The sequence below is a fragment of the Pinus tabuliformis genome, chromosome 1_2 (genome assembly GCF_031772625.1).
Source record: "Pinus tabuliformis cultivar Carrire ecotype Pingquan chromosome 1_2, CPIR1, whole genome shotgun sequence".
Taxonomy (NCBI): domain Eukaryota; kingdom Viridiplantae; phylum Streptophyta; class Pinopsida; order Pinales; family Pinaceae; genus Pinus; species Pinus tabuliformis.
The window spans coordinates 952,511,250-952,526,967 of NC_142298.1; positions in this window are offsets into that span (position 1 = coordinate 952,511,250).

The following is a 15,718-nucleotide window of genomic DNA, read 5'->3' on the forward strand; positions in this document are numbered from 1 at the left end:
ATAATCTACCGCCTAGGCCTTACCCCATTCACGGGTTTTTTTCCATACACTGGATTTGTCACTGGATGATGCAAGATTTAAACTCCCTACATGACAACTTTGTATGTTTCAATATGAAAAACAACCTTGATAGCTTATGTGTTTCCTATTACCATGGTCCTAGCCTGAACTATAAATTATCTTGTGGCATTGTCGAGAATTTAGTGTCTGTTAGGTCCCTATAATAATAGTGATTATCCCATTACTATTGTAGTTGTATCCCTTATTAATATTTTTGTGCCCGTATCGTCCCCATATTGTTATCACTATGCCCCATAGAATCCCTCTATTGTTATTTTTGTGCCTTTATATTATTATTGTTAGGTTGGCTGGGTTATATTGTGACTCCTTAGACTCCTATATATAGAAAGGAGGTTTTTTCATTTGAATCATCAAAGAATTGTTCATTTATGTAATGTAAAGGAGGTTTCCCCCTCAAAGAGGCTGAATTCTAAGGCGTTGATCTATCTTTTCTATCTTTTTGTGAGCTGGTTTCATAACATTTGGTATCAGAGCTTTGGATTCTAGGGTTTCGCTGCTCCAAATAGGTCATCGTGGAATTTTCGCTCTAACTTTTTTTTGGTTACATTTCAGAAGCAAAAAAAAAAAACCCATTTGATATGAAGTTGCACTGAACCTCGGGTCTGAATTTCAGAGCTTTTCGCGCTATATTTGTGAAGATATGATCTTAGGAAGTTGGTCTTTTTGCAAACTCCTGAATTACATTCCAAACAGGTGACCTAGGGAAAATCATCATAACTTTCTCTTTGAGCATCAGATTGAAATTTTGTAAGAAGGTACAGAAATAGGACGGACTGTAGATTCATGTATATATTTTTTAGAACCAAAGTTCGAAACAGGGACACGTGAAACATCATACAAGTTCGCTCTACTGAACTAGTCTATAATCAGGTCACCATGGGAGATTTGGCATAACTCTTCCTTGGAGAATCCAATTGGGATCAAACTGGTGGCATTGGAAAGAGGACATAGAGGGCTACTGCAGATCACAATTTTAGAATTGGATGATCCGAAATTACAGAGATACATCAGAAGCAATATTGAGCTCCTACAAAGTGAAAAAAGGTGTGTATATTTTTTTAAATTTTTGCTTAATCTTGGTTTGAAAAATTATTTTGAAGAAATTCAAAGGGCATAGTAGAGAATTATTATCGGTAACTGATGCCCCAACGAAATAAAATGCAAACACCTAGTAAGCAACCTGAAAGCTTTAGCATGACTCATGAAGAAGAGGAAGAAATGCTACATGATATATCAAAATTACAAGACCAAGTGCAACAAATTTCACTCTCACAAAAGCTAACAGAAGCTAAGATAAATGGCGTGGAATCTAAGATAAAGGGTGTGGAAGCTAAGATTGACGATTTGAAGATAGATTTGAAGACAGATTTGACAAATTTTCTACAAGAAATACTTACTAATGGTGAAAGGGTAGTAAAGGAAACTCATGATGCGAACAAAAGAAATGTTAATCATGATTTCATAGACTCTAATGTTGGATCAAAGACCCACCATATTCCAAAAATCGATATGAGGAAGTTTGATGGCAAGGATCCCACTGTTAAGATATTCCGATACATAGGAAATAGTTAAGTATAACTTGGTCTAGTATAGAGTTAGGTAAAGTGTGTTTCTTTACTATGTACATTTTGTAACTTACAATCTGATGGTCACGATATGTAGTGATCCGACGGTTCATTCTCTCCTCAGTATTATCGACACTTGATCCGTGGCTTAACACCCGATTGGTCCATGATCTCTATTTAAAGAGCATGGAGGGTCATTTGTAGGTTAACCATTCATGAGAGAAGCTTATGTAAATTTTCATTATTTTATTAATAAATTGCCTGAAGTGGCCGCGTTGGCTTAGGCCGTGGACTGTTTCCCTCTTTGAAGGTTTTAACCACGTCAAAAGTACTGGTGTATTGATCTGAGGAACTTACCCTGTAAATTCCTACATGGTATCAGATCTATTTGAGGGCCGCGTCCGTTGGTGATCCAAATCTGAAGCCGGTAGAACTGCATCCGACTACCGTTTCCTAGATCTACTGTTTCTGACTGCTTTCGGGCCGAGAGGACTGCTCTGTTTTGTTGGGAGCATCTGTTCCAGTGAGGAACCCCTTTCATTTCATGCGAAAAGGTTTCCGGTAGCCCTAGCTGCGTCATTTTTAAGATCTGGAGGTATACAGTATTTATTTGCAGTTTACAGTTATTTTCTCTCTGTTTATTTCGGTTTCGGTTTATTTAGCTTTTTTTTTATTACCGGATCTATACCTTTCATTTCTTCGTATGCTCTTTGCCCCACGACTCTGTACGATCTGGGCAAATCAGAAATAGAAAGGAAGGATTTTTCTCATGTGTATGCTCTTTTCCGCTGCGCCTTAGTGTGATCTCGGAAAATTAGAAACATTGAGGAAAATATTTAGTTTCCGGGTAAAGCTAACTTCGAGCCGCAAGGTTCGTTTTTTTTGTATGTCCGTTTTGGGTTTTGTGTTTTTTGTTTTGTAGGGAAAAAGAGCTTTCTCAAAGAAAGCACGCAACCCAAAGCTCCAACCTCTCTTTCTCTCTCTCTCTCAAACTTTTTGTATAGCTCACTTGGTTCAAAGCTAATTTATGAGAGTAGAGGTCTTGAGTTCAAGTCTCCCTCAAAATTTTTGTATAGCTCACTTGGTTCAAAGCTAATTTATGAGAGTAGAGGTCTTGAGTTCAAGTATCCTTTTTGTTGGAAAGGGGGCGTTTTTTTATTTCCGTACATTCCTGCACTTCGTCGGCGACTTCATCAAATTTTCTTCAAAAAGCCATAACTTCTTCATCCGGAAGCCGTTTTCAGAACCGTTTTTTTTTAAACAGGCTAATTTTTTGAGATCTTTCCATTGGAACACTTAGTTTCAGCATCTATAGCTTCAGTTTTTATTAAAATGGAAAGTCCATGCCAAGTTATTCTTGACAGCACCAACTACTTCCAATGGTGGTCCTACATTGTGGATTTACTTAGAAGTAAAGGTCTCTACAGAATAGCCACAGGCCAAGAAACCAAACCGAAAGATGAAGATAAGGTAGCTAAATGGGAAAATAGGCAAGACCAAGCACGTGGGTTGATAGGGATGTCTATTTCTCCAGATCTTAGATTCCATATTGCACAACTTGATGCTCCTGATGAAGCAATGAAACAGATTACTAAAGTATTTGGAATTAAAAATGAACCTAGAGCCCATCAACTTGAAAATGAGTTTCTTACATTGGACCCCAATAATTTTTCTTGCATTGAAGATTTTTTGTCGAAGTTCAAGACCCTTAGACTTCTCTTGGAAGGTGTTAAGGTTAAGAAATAAGATATTAACGTTATATATTCCATTCTTACTAAGTTGGGACCAGCCTACTCTGTGTTTGTTTCCACCCTCCATTCTACAAGAGAAGCCTTCATTTCTCAAGGACAAGACTACAAGTCCCCTTCCTTTGATTCTTTTTGTGATTCTTTAATAAGAGAACAAGAAAAACTCTTACACCTTGGTCTTCTTAATCTTGGAAACTCTTCTAAGAAAGCGTTAGTTGCCCAGCAGCAACCAAATCCAAAGAATCCTAAGAAGTTGTATCCTAAAAAGAATGGTCCTAAACCACACAAGGGTCCTAAGCAATTTCAGCCTCAAAATGAAAAATCATTTCAACAAAATGATAAGATAAATAAAAACAAAGGGAAGAAGACTGCTAGACATTGCAACTTTTGTAATCAAGATGGCCACTTAGAATCCAAATGCTTTAAGAAGATGGAAGCCTTGGAAGTAGCAATGAAGAAGCATAACATCCATTTGGAGCACTCTTCAACTTCAACTTCATCTTCAGGAATGGCACTTTCTGCATGGTTGTCAAGCATCTCGGTCTGGCTATGCACTAAATGTATCTTCTTCTTCTCATTTTGATTCTGGAGCTTCTTATCACATGGCCAAAAACAAAGCCATGTTTTCTTCATTAAATGATTGTAACACCAAAAATATATATGTTGGTGATGATAGATCTCTTAGTGTTGTAGGGACTGGAACTGTTCATCTAGACAATGGTCAGTGTAATGATGTATTATGTGTTCCAACCTTATCCTGCAACCTTCTATCTGTATATCAGATAACCCATTCAGGTGAAGGTAAAATCGTTGAATTTTCACCTCACGATGTTGTAATTAAGGACCTAAGAGATCCTAGACAGATTTTAGCTACTGGCATTGTTGATGATTCTACAAGGTTGTATAAGTTTCACAACTTTGGGTCATCAAATCTTCCCTCAGTATTTGTTGCTCATAATGATGAAGTGAGCAAACTTTGGCATGAGCAATTTGGTCACTTAAACTATTGCTCTCTTTAGAATCTATGTAAAGAAAATATGGTGACAGGTCTTCCAATGGTATCTTGCAGAGATGGTGTTTGTTCCGGATGTGTACTCGGAAAACATCATCGGGACAGTTTTGAAAAACATGCCTCTTGGCATGCCTCAGCCCCTTTACAGCTCGTGCATAGTGATTTATGTGGTCCACTTCTAGTTGTTTCATTCTCTGGCTACAAGTATTTCTTAACTTTCATTGATGATTTCTCCAGACGCACTTGGGTATACTTCTTAAAACTCAAGAGTGAAGTATTTAACATGTTCTTGGCCTTTAAGGCCTTTGTTGAAAAACAATCCGGACATCAAATTCTTAAGCTAAGATCTGATAATGGGAGAGAATATGTTAAAAACAACTTCATCAACTTTTGCACTGAGCATGGAATTCAAATGCAACATACTGTTCCATATACTCCACAACAAAATGGTGTAGCTGAAAGGAAGAATCGCACCTTAAAGGAAATGGCTAATTGTATGCTTCAATCTAAAGGACTTAGTCTTAATTATTGGGCAGAAGCAGTTAACTATGCAAATTACATAATAAATCACACTCCTACTAAGGTTTTAAAGAATATCACTCCAGAAGAAGCATGGAGCTCAATAAAACCAGATGTAAGTCACTTTCGTGTTTTTGGAAGTGAAGCATGGGCCCATATTCTAGATGAGAAACATAAAGCTTTAGAACCTAAGAGTGAAAAATGTGTTTTTGTTGGATATTCTAAAGATGTCAAAGGATATAGACTTATTCCACTTAAGTCCAAGAATGTTATCATTAGAAGAGATGTAAAGTTCGCTGAAAATATATCGGCCTACGAGCCTAGTTCAGCGGATGTGCCACCTCTTCCTATCTCTTCTACTTTTGAAAATATTTCTTCTTCAGATGATGAAAGCGAGGATGACAATCCTCCCCCACCTTCTCAGGATCCTCCTTCAGCTCGTCAGCTTCCATAATGGGTCCGTGCTACTCGGGATGTAGCAGGTGATCTTGCCGGTGATCCTACAGATCAGCGACATACACGTTCTCAGTTCGAGAGAGCCTCTTCTTTACTGGCTCAAGCTTCAGTGAATTATGATCCTGACACCTTTGTAGAAGCTTCAAGCCATCCAGATTGGGAAGCAGCTATGGATGAAGAATATCATTCATTATTGGCAAATGATACATGGGATCTTGTTCCTCTACCAAAGGGACGAAAACTTGTTAGATGCAAATGGGTTTACAGAACCAAGTATGGACCAAATGGGAAAGTTGATAAACATAAAGTTCGTCTTGTTGCTAAGGGTTTTTCACAAGTTGAAGGCATTGACTATACTGAAACCTTCTCCGCTGTTGCCAAAATGAACTCTATCCACCTTGTTCTTTCCCTTGTTGCCTCTTTCAAATGGGAAGTTCATCATATGGATGTTAAATCCACCTTCCTGCATGGGGACTTGCATGAAGAAATCTATATGGAACAACCTATTGGCTTTATACAAATAGACTCCAGCCTTGTATGTCGGCTTAAGAAATCCCTTTATGGTCTCAAGCAAGCTCCTCGAGCTTTGTATGCCAAAATGGATAACTTTCTTTTAGAAAATGGCTTTTCTAGGTGTCATTCTGACAATACTATCTACACCAAGAAAGTGGGCAAGTCTCTTATCATTCTTGTTCTTTATGTTGATGATTTTATCCTGACTGGTAGTGATCCCAACCTCATAAACCATGTGAAGTCTAGCCTTAAAAGGAAGTTTGAAATGACAGACTTAGGACACTTACATTATTTTCTTGGTCTTCAAGTCTTGCAATCCAAGGTATTTCCCTTTCCCAGTCCAAGTATGCTTGTGATATTCTACGCCATTTTCACATGGAAGACTGTAATCCAGCCCCTTCTCCCTTTCAGTCTGGAGTCAAACTTTCAGTCACTTGTACTTCTCCTGAAGTTGATGCTACCTTATACCATCAACTTGTAGGAAAACTTTTGTATCTAACCCATACTCGTCCTGACCTTTCCTTTGTTGTTGGCCTTGTTGCTCAGTTTATGCAAAACCCACGTGAAAGCCATTGGAAAGCAGCTAAAAGAATACTTCGTTATGTTCGAGGTACAGTTCAGTTTGGGATTCATTACAGTGCCGAAGCATCTCCTCTATTGGTTGGTTTCACTGATTCCGATTGGGCTGGTGACCCTAATGATCGGAAGTCTACTGCAGGTTATGTGTTCACTCTTGGTTCAGGACCTATTACATGGGCTTGCAAGAAACAAGGTGCCATTTCTCTTTCTTCAGCAGAAGCAGAATATCGTGGTGCCATAGAAGCTAGTAAGGAAGCCTTGTGGCTTCGTCAGATCCTGTCAGAGTTTGGCTTTCAGCAGCAACATCCGACTACACTTTGGTGTGATAATCAAAGTGCCATTCAACTATGAAAAGATCTAGTCCAACATCAGCGCAACAAACAAATTGAACTGCACATTCACTTCATCAAAAAGCTCATCCATGACCATGTTCTTGAAGTGCAATATTGTTCAACAGATGATCAAGTTGCAGACATCTTTACAAAGGCTCTCACAGAGGCAAAGTTCACTAAACTTTGATTTATGGTTAGAGTTCAGGAAGTTGTCACTAAGGGGGGATAGGCTCTAGTGCCTCCTTCCTTCTCCTATTGTGTCATATTTGTAAATCCTTCAATCCTATCCCAAGTTGTTCTTAAGGGGTGATGTTAGGTTATTCCGACACATAGGAAATAGTTAAGTATAACTTGGTCTAGTATAGAGTTAGGTAAAGTTTGTTTCTTTACTATGTACATTTTGTAACTTACAATCCGACGGTCACGATATGTAGTGATCCGACGGTTCATTCTCTCCTCGGTATTATCGACAATTGATCTGTGGCTTAGCACCTGATTGGTCCATGATCTCTATTTAAAGAGCATGGAGGGTCATTTGTAGGTTAACCGTTCATGAGAGAAGCTCATGTAAATTTTCATTCTTTTATTAATAAATTGCCTGAAGTGGCCGCGTTGGCTCAGGCCGTGGACTGTTTCCCTCTTTGAGGGTTTTAACCACGTCAAAAGTACTGGTGTATTGATCTATGATATGTTTGTGAGCGATGTCCTTTGGTGTTCTGTCTGAGGAACTTACCCTGTAAATTCCTACACCCACAACATGGATATTACAGATGGAGCAATTTTTCGATCTCAATAATGTGCAAAACACACAAAAGGTACATATTGCAACTTTATATTTGGAACCAAATCAATTTGTATGGTATCAATGGCTTTGCTCTCGTAAACAAATTATCACTTGGGCAATTTTTACGGAATAATTGACAGCACATTATGAGGATACAAAAAGCAACACTATTTTTAGCCAATTGATAAGTCTCAAACAAAAGGGTTCAATAATGGAGCACATTGAGGAATTCCAAAAATTGAACATAAGGGTAAAAAATATTCCAGAGGAGCATAAGATTGATGTGCTCATAGGGACTTTAAAGGATAATATCCAACATGATGTTCGCCTTTGGGAACCTAATTCATTAGAGAAGACATTCAGGTTAGCAAGAAAAATGGAAAGCAAAATTATGGCAACCAGGAAGCATACCACTCACAACTATAAAAATGGAAGTGTTGTTGCCCCTAGTCTTCCACAACCTATAAGGTTGACACCACAACAATTGGAAGGAAAAAGAGCAAAAGGGCTTTGTTGCAGTTGTGATAGCAAATACACTAAAGGTCATAAGTGTGCTGAGAAGGAATTATTCTACATAGATTGTGAAGAGGAAGAAGAAAGGGAGCAAGAAAGGTCAAAATAAGAGGATATACTCCAGGAACAAAGCCTAGATAAAGAAGAAATGAATCCGACCATATCTTGTAATGCATTGGCTGGAATTACCACTCCTCAAACCATCAAGATAGAAGGACAAATCAAGAAGAAAAAGGTAATAGTGTTGATTGATTCAGGAAGTACCCACAATTTTATTCATTGTAAGGTAGCAAAAGAATTGAATTGCTTCCTATATCCAGCACCAGAGTGTCAAGTGATGGTTGCAAATGGAGGAACAATAAATTGCTCTGGAAAGTGCCGTAATATCAAGCTATCCATGGGAGAATATGTATTGACTAGCCCAATGCTTTCCATTCCAATGGGAGGTGTTGATGTTGTACTAGGAGTCCAATGGCTACAATCCTTGGGTACAATAGCTTTTAATTTTCAAGAACTTTTCATGAAATTTTCTGCAAAAGGAAAGGAAGTTGAATTAAGGGGTATTGCAGGGAAACTGAGAAAGATAATCAGCTCTAACGGTATGACAAAGCTTCTAAAAAAGGAACAAAGAGGTGTAATTGCACAATTATGTTCGCTAGATGTTTCCACATCGAAATCATCTATTTCTCCAAATCTCCAAAAAGTCTTGGACAATCATTCCAAGGTATTTGAGACTCCCAAAGGTCTCCCACCTATTCGTGATCATGATCATGCTATTCATCTGATTCCAGGAAGTGTTCCTCCAAACATCAGGCCGTACAGATATCCCTATGCCCAAAAGAGTGAAATTGAACGTATGGTTGCAGAAATGCTAGAGGCTGGTATAATTCAACCTAGTCAAAATTCTTTCTCTGCTCCAATAGTATTGGTGCACAAGAAGGATGGATCATGGTGCATGTGTCCAGATTATATGGAGCTCAAAAAGCTCACTATTAAAGATAAGTTTCCCATTCCTGTCATTGATGAATTACTGGATGAATTGCATGGATCAATTTACTTCACCAAGTTGGATCTTCGTTCAGGATATCATCAAATCAGAATGAAGACTGAAGACATTCTGAAAATAGCATTTAGAACTCATGAGGGTCATTATGAATTTTTGGTCATGCCTTTTGGCCTTACCAATGCACCTTCTACATTTCAAGGTTTGATGAATTCCATTTTCAAACCTTTCCTTAGAAAATTTGTGTTAGTATTTTTTGATGATATACTAATCTACAACAAGTCTTGGAAGGATCATGTTGAACATGTTGACAGGTTGCTACAACTATTGGAGGAGAAACAATTATATGCAAAAATATCCAAATGTTTCTTTGGAGTACAAGAGGTGGAATATCTGGGTCATATTGTATCTCATAAAGGAGTTAAGGTAGACCCTAGAAAAATTAAAGCCATTAAGGAATGGAAAATCCCCACATCCATAAAGCATCTGTGAGAATTTTTCGGGTTGACAGGGTATTATCGCAAGTTTGTTAAGAATTATGGGAGAATAGCAGCACCTCTAACAACATTATTGAAGAAAGATGCATTTTCATGGACTCCAGAAGCAACAAAGGCCTTCAAACATCTTAAAGAGGCAATGTGCCAAGCATCGGTCTTAGCTACATCGGACTTCACAAAAACCTTTATTGTGGAATGTGATGCTTCAGGAAATGGAATTGGTGTTGTTTTAATGCAAGATGAAAGACCCATTGCTTTTGAAAGTCGTCCAATCAAGGGAAAGTTTTTACACAAAGCTATTTATGAGAAGGAAATGTTGGCAATACTACATGCACTTAAGAAATGGCCACCCTACCTAATGGGAAGACACTTCAAGGTAAAAATGGATCATGATAGCCTTAAATACTTTTTAGAACAAAGATTATCCTCTGAAGAGCAACAAAAGTGGGTCACAAAGATGTTGGGTTATGACTTTGAAATCATCTACAAAAAAGGGAAGCAAAATGTGGTGGCAGATGCACTCTCAAGAAAGGATGAGGATGTGGAAGCATTGTTGTGCGCCATTTCTATTATCCAACCAGATTGATAAATGAAGCAAGGGAGGAATGGAAGAATGATGAAGAAGTGTGGGCACTTATTCGAAAGTTACAACAAGATTCCAGTACATCTAATACATTTAGTTGGCAAAATGATTCATTATGGTACAAATATCACTTATACCTCTGTAAGAATTCCCAACTCAAACAAAAGATTCTTATGGAATTGCACACTTCTCCCTTAGGAGGGCACTCAAGATTTTTAAAAACTTACCATAGGGTTAAGAAGGAATTTTTTTGGGATGGCCTTAAATTGGATATTCAAAAGGAAGAATGTTTGGTTTGCCAACAAAGTAAAGTTGAAACAATTAAGACCCCCAGTCTATTACAACTGTTATCCATTCCAAGCCAATGTTGGGAGGAGGTTTCAATGGATTTTATCACAGGTTTACCCAAGTCTGAGGAAAAGAGTGTCATCATGGTGGTAGTTGACAGACTTACCAAGTATGCACACTTTTGTGCATTATCACATCCATTTAAAGCTAGTACAGTTTCTACTGCATTTATGGAAACAATTCAAAAGCTACATGGAAACCCAAAGATTATTGTAAGTGACAGAGATCTCATTTTCACTGGAAATTTTTGGACAGAATTATTTTCTTGTCTCAGTACTCAGTTGGCTCATAGCTCATCTTATCATCCTTAATCTGATGGGTAAATTGAGATAGTAAACAAATGTTTGGAAGGATATCTTCGTTGCTTTGTATCTAATAAACAGACACAATGGGTCAAATGGTTGCCTCTGGCTGAATGGTGGTATAACACTTCCTTCCATACAGCAACAAAAATGACCCCATTTATGGCGCTTTATGGATATCAGCCACCATCCATCACATCATATTTAAGAGAAAATTCTAAGGTTCTAGCAGTGGAACATCACATCGAGCATCAACAACAAGTCCTCCAACTCTTAAAGGATAACCTCGTGTTGGTGCAGAATAGAATGAAACAACAGGTAGATCAACATCGCAGCGAAAGAAGTTTTAATGTAGGTGATTGGGTATTCCTACGGCTACAACCATATAAACAAATGTCCCTCAAGCAAGCTAAGAAGGATAATAAATTATCACCAAAGTATTATGGTCCGTACAAGGTGTTGCAAAATATTGGTACTATGGCATACAAATTGGAGCTTCCTGCAGCTTCTCGAGTGCACCCAGTTTTCCATGTTTCATGTTTAAAGAAGGTTATAGGCGACAAGCTCCCAATTCAAACAATATTTCCAGAACTTGACGAGGAAGGAAAAATTATATTGGAACCAGAAGCAGTCATAGAAACAAGAACTCGACAGCTACGAAATCGATCAATTTCAGAGTATCTCATCAAGTGGAAGAACTTATCCGCTAAAGATTCCACATGGGAGGATGAGAATTTTATACAGAAGCATCCAGAACTACTCAAGCATTGAGGAAAACACTTTTTTGAAGGAGAGGGGCATGTTAGGTCCCTATAATACTAGTGATTACCCCATTACTATTGTAGTTGTATCCCTTATTAATATTGTTGTGCCCCTATTGTCCCCATATTGTTATTACTGTGCCCCATAGAATCCCTCTATTGTTATTTTTTGTGCCTTTATATTATTATTGTTAGGTTGGCTGGGTTATATTGTGACTCCTTAGACTCCTATATATAGAAAGGAGGTTTTGTCATTTGAATCATCAAAGAATCATTCATTTGTGTAATGTAAAGGAGGTTTCCCCCTCGAAGAGGCTAAATTCTAAGGCGTTGATCTATCTTTTCTATCTTTTTGTGAGTTGGTTTCATAACAGTGTCTTCAAGTTAATGTTGTTTTTAGAAAGGCTTTTCTTCACTTAGGGTGTGCAACAAAATATATGCTCAAATAAATTAGGTACAAAGATTTTGTAAGAGGATACCCTTTATACAAAGTTTAAGTGAGCTTAGTGTATGGGGTGAATGTGCATGGAATTGAAATTGTGAGGATACAAAATGTGAATTTATGTCGATATGTGGTGATCCTTTACAATTCCCTTGATTACACTATGGGATGTTTGTTCCTTACAAGAAAAGAAATGATGTGTGGATGATGGGCCACTTGATTCTTTCCTAATTATACTATGTGAGCATATGTCTGCATGAAATATTTCAAAAATAAAATACAAAAAATTATACTACCTATAATGATCATTAAAGCAAACTGGTTACTAGTGATGGTATCTGCAAGGTGAATCTAGTGCTCATACAAAGTGTTTGAATATCAAGTATGTGGATATATGCTTCATGATCCTTTCATACAATTCCCCTAATAACACTATCTGATGTTTGTTCCTTGCAAGAAAATAAATATGTGTGGATGTTGGACCACTTACTTCTTTCCTAATTATATTATGTGAGCATACGTTTATGTGCAAAATTTCAAATTCAAATATAAGCAATTACTCTACTTGTAATGCTTAGTGAAGCAAATTGGTTAGTAGTGATGGTGTGTCCAAGGTGAGTCTAGTGCACATACATAGTGTTTGAATTCCATGTGGATATGTGGTTCATGATCCTTTAATACAATTCCCTAATTACACTATGTGATGTTTGTTCCTTGCAAGAAAAGAAAAGATGTGTGGATAATGGACCAATTACTTTTCCAAATTATTCTATATGTGAGCATAATATAGGAAGATGAAAAATTAGTGCCTTGGGAAATATTATATTTCTATTACCAACTAAATTGAATTGCATAACTTGATTTAGTTAAACAACTAAAATTTGTTGCTTATGTATAAATCATGATTTAACTTCAAGGGATGCCACAATTTGTAAAATATTTGCACACTTAAAAATTTATATTTTACGTTTTAAATATGATCTTATGTTAACAATGAAAAATTAATTCATTTAAATATAAATTTTAATGATAAAAAATAAATTTATCTTTTATGTTAAATTATGAAGTTATGTTGGCAAAAAAAAATAATTACTTAAATATAAATTTTAATGATATATATTATAATTTAAATGTTTAAAATTTGTCATTTCAAATATGTATTATATAGTTATATTGTGTGGTTAACTATATTTATATAAACAATTAATAAAATACAATACTGTCAATATATATATATATATCTTATATTTTTATGTTTTATAAATTTTCCAATATCATAATTCAAATTTGTTAATTTATATTTTAATCTTCTTTATATAAAATTATTCTATTTAATCGATTATTTCAAGAAAATGTGTCATACTACTAAAAAATAATTGGAATTTCTTTATTCATTTAATAATGTAAAAAATTAAAAATTAAATTCATAAATATATATTTTTTAATATATCTACCTCCATTTCTCCATTTATCAAGTGAAGCATTTGATCTTTTTCAAAATTATTTCTTCTTAGCAACAATTTTCCGTTTCTTCATGAGATGATATAAATCCTAAACTAAAAGTGATCTCTACAACAAATATGGTGTTATACTTTTGTTTATACATCTCATTCACCAAACATTTGAATTAAAATCCAATGCCAACTAAAAGGGATTATGAGAACAAAAGGAAAGAGAAAAATTATTTAAAAAGAATAGGTGTTAAGAATAAAATTAGAGAAATTGGAGAGTAAATTGTCAATATATACCTATTTCCCAAGTAATCTAGTCCCACGAGCAATAATCTCTCTTCACTCTCCCCCCAACACATGTTTAAGAGACAAAAAAAACTTGAAACCATTTGGGCATAGGATTGAAGGGTGTGTGATAAAGATGGTTTATTGTTAGATATAACCTCAAAATTTCACTAGTAAATCTAGATCTGAAGCTTTGTTTGGTTTCACAACAAGTCACATTTACCAAGTGAGACATTTCAAGGACTTTTTCAAAATTAGTTTTTCTTAGCAAAAATTTTCCATTTCTTCAAAAGTCTATATAAATCCCAAACTAAAAGTGATCCCTACTGTAACAAGGATGGTATTATATTTTTGTTCATATATCTCATTTACCAAAAATTTCAATTATTTAAATCCAATGTCAAGTAAAAGGGATTGTGAGAAGAGAATGAAATAGATTTAAGTGATTAAAAAAGAATAGGTATTAGGAATAAAATTAGAAGATTTGGAGAGTTTACTAAAGAAGCCAAAGAGAGTGGCTCAAAAATGAGAAGAGGATGAAGATCTAGAAAAATTGATGAAGAAGATATTGTATAATAATTTTCAAGGTTGTTGAACTAAAGACTAATAGAAATTAAGTTTAAATTATTATATAGGAAGTATAAATACATATTTCAGAGGGAATTATTACTTAGAACTTAATGATATGGTGAATATTTTGAATTTGATAGAATGGAAGATTCTTGAAAAATCAAGCTAGTGATTACCAAATTGAAGGGGTGAGTTTATTTCATGAGAGAAAACAAAATCTATATCTATAAATTTATACAAATTTAATCAACTATAAGATAATTTGTGACTAAAAAACCATACAATACATAAATACACACTCCATGATACAATAAGGAACCTATTCAACTAGTTTTTAAGTATGTTAATATTTGAAAGCCTACTATATAAGATCAAATTAATTGGAAACTTTTTTCTTCATTAGAAGCACAATATCATTTAGCGCTTTAAAATGTGTAACTATAGGGAATTTCAAAATTCCAAATAAAAAGTGGAAGAAATGTGGGATGAGAAGTATGAGAAGAGAAATGAAATTGCTGATAAGGAGACAAAAATAAATCAAGAGATAGAGGTTTTAGTGGATTTAGTGGATTTAGAGAACAAGGAAGATGCTTGAAGGTCAACTATCAACAATGAATGTACATTGTTATCATTTGTGGTGAAGAGGGGCACAAATGATTTGAGTGTTTTTCTGGGAGAATGTACATGGAAATTTTAGCACAACAATCAATTAGGGCATAAGGAAGGGTACGAGGATTTAAAAAAACTATATGTTTCTACAATGAACCTGTTTTATGCACGTGCAAAGATGAATATCTAATGTCTTTTATGTTTTCAATTATTTTAATCAAAGCTTGACAAAGTTTAAAATAAACAACTCCTCTTTTTTACTTTTGAACCATATTTTGCAATATATTTCATGATTACATGTTGATAAACAACTAGATGAATTTAATCAACATTATATTTCCATAGTCTAAAAAGATTAGCATTGTTAACATTTTTAGCATATCATCAATGCATGCATGTTAATTAATTTCTTTTGCATTTATTATTTATGAATTTAATATTGATTAACCACATGAGCCTTCCATGGAGAATTATAGTTATATGCAATAATACACTCCTTTTTGTTTAAACACAAATCTAACTACACTTTGTATATCTTTAAAAAACCTGTTCTCACTAACAAAAATCATAACCTTCATGTGAGAATTAAAAGAAGAAATTCGTGAGGTTTTCAAAGGTAGGGATCATCATTTAGGATTCAAGGAACCATTAAATGTTATATACGATGATGAATGTTACGAAAATTTAATGTTGTTGAAATGATATATCAAAATAAAGATGCATTTATTATCTTGCTTCTTGAAACTGCTCACCTTGTTAATTTTT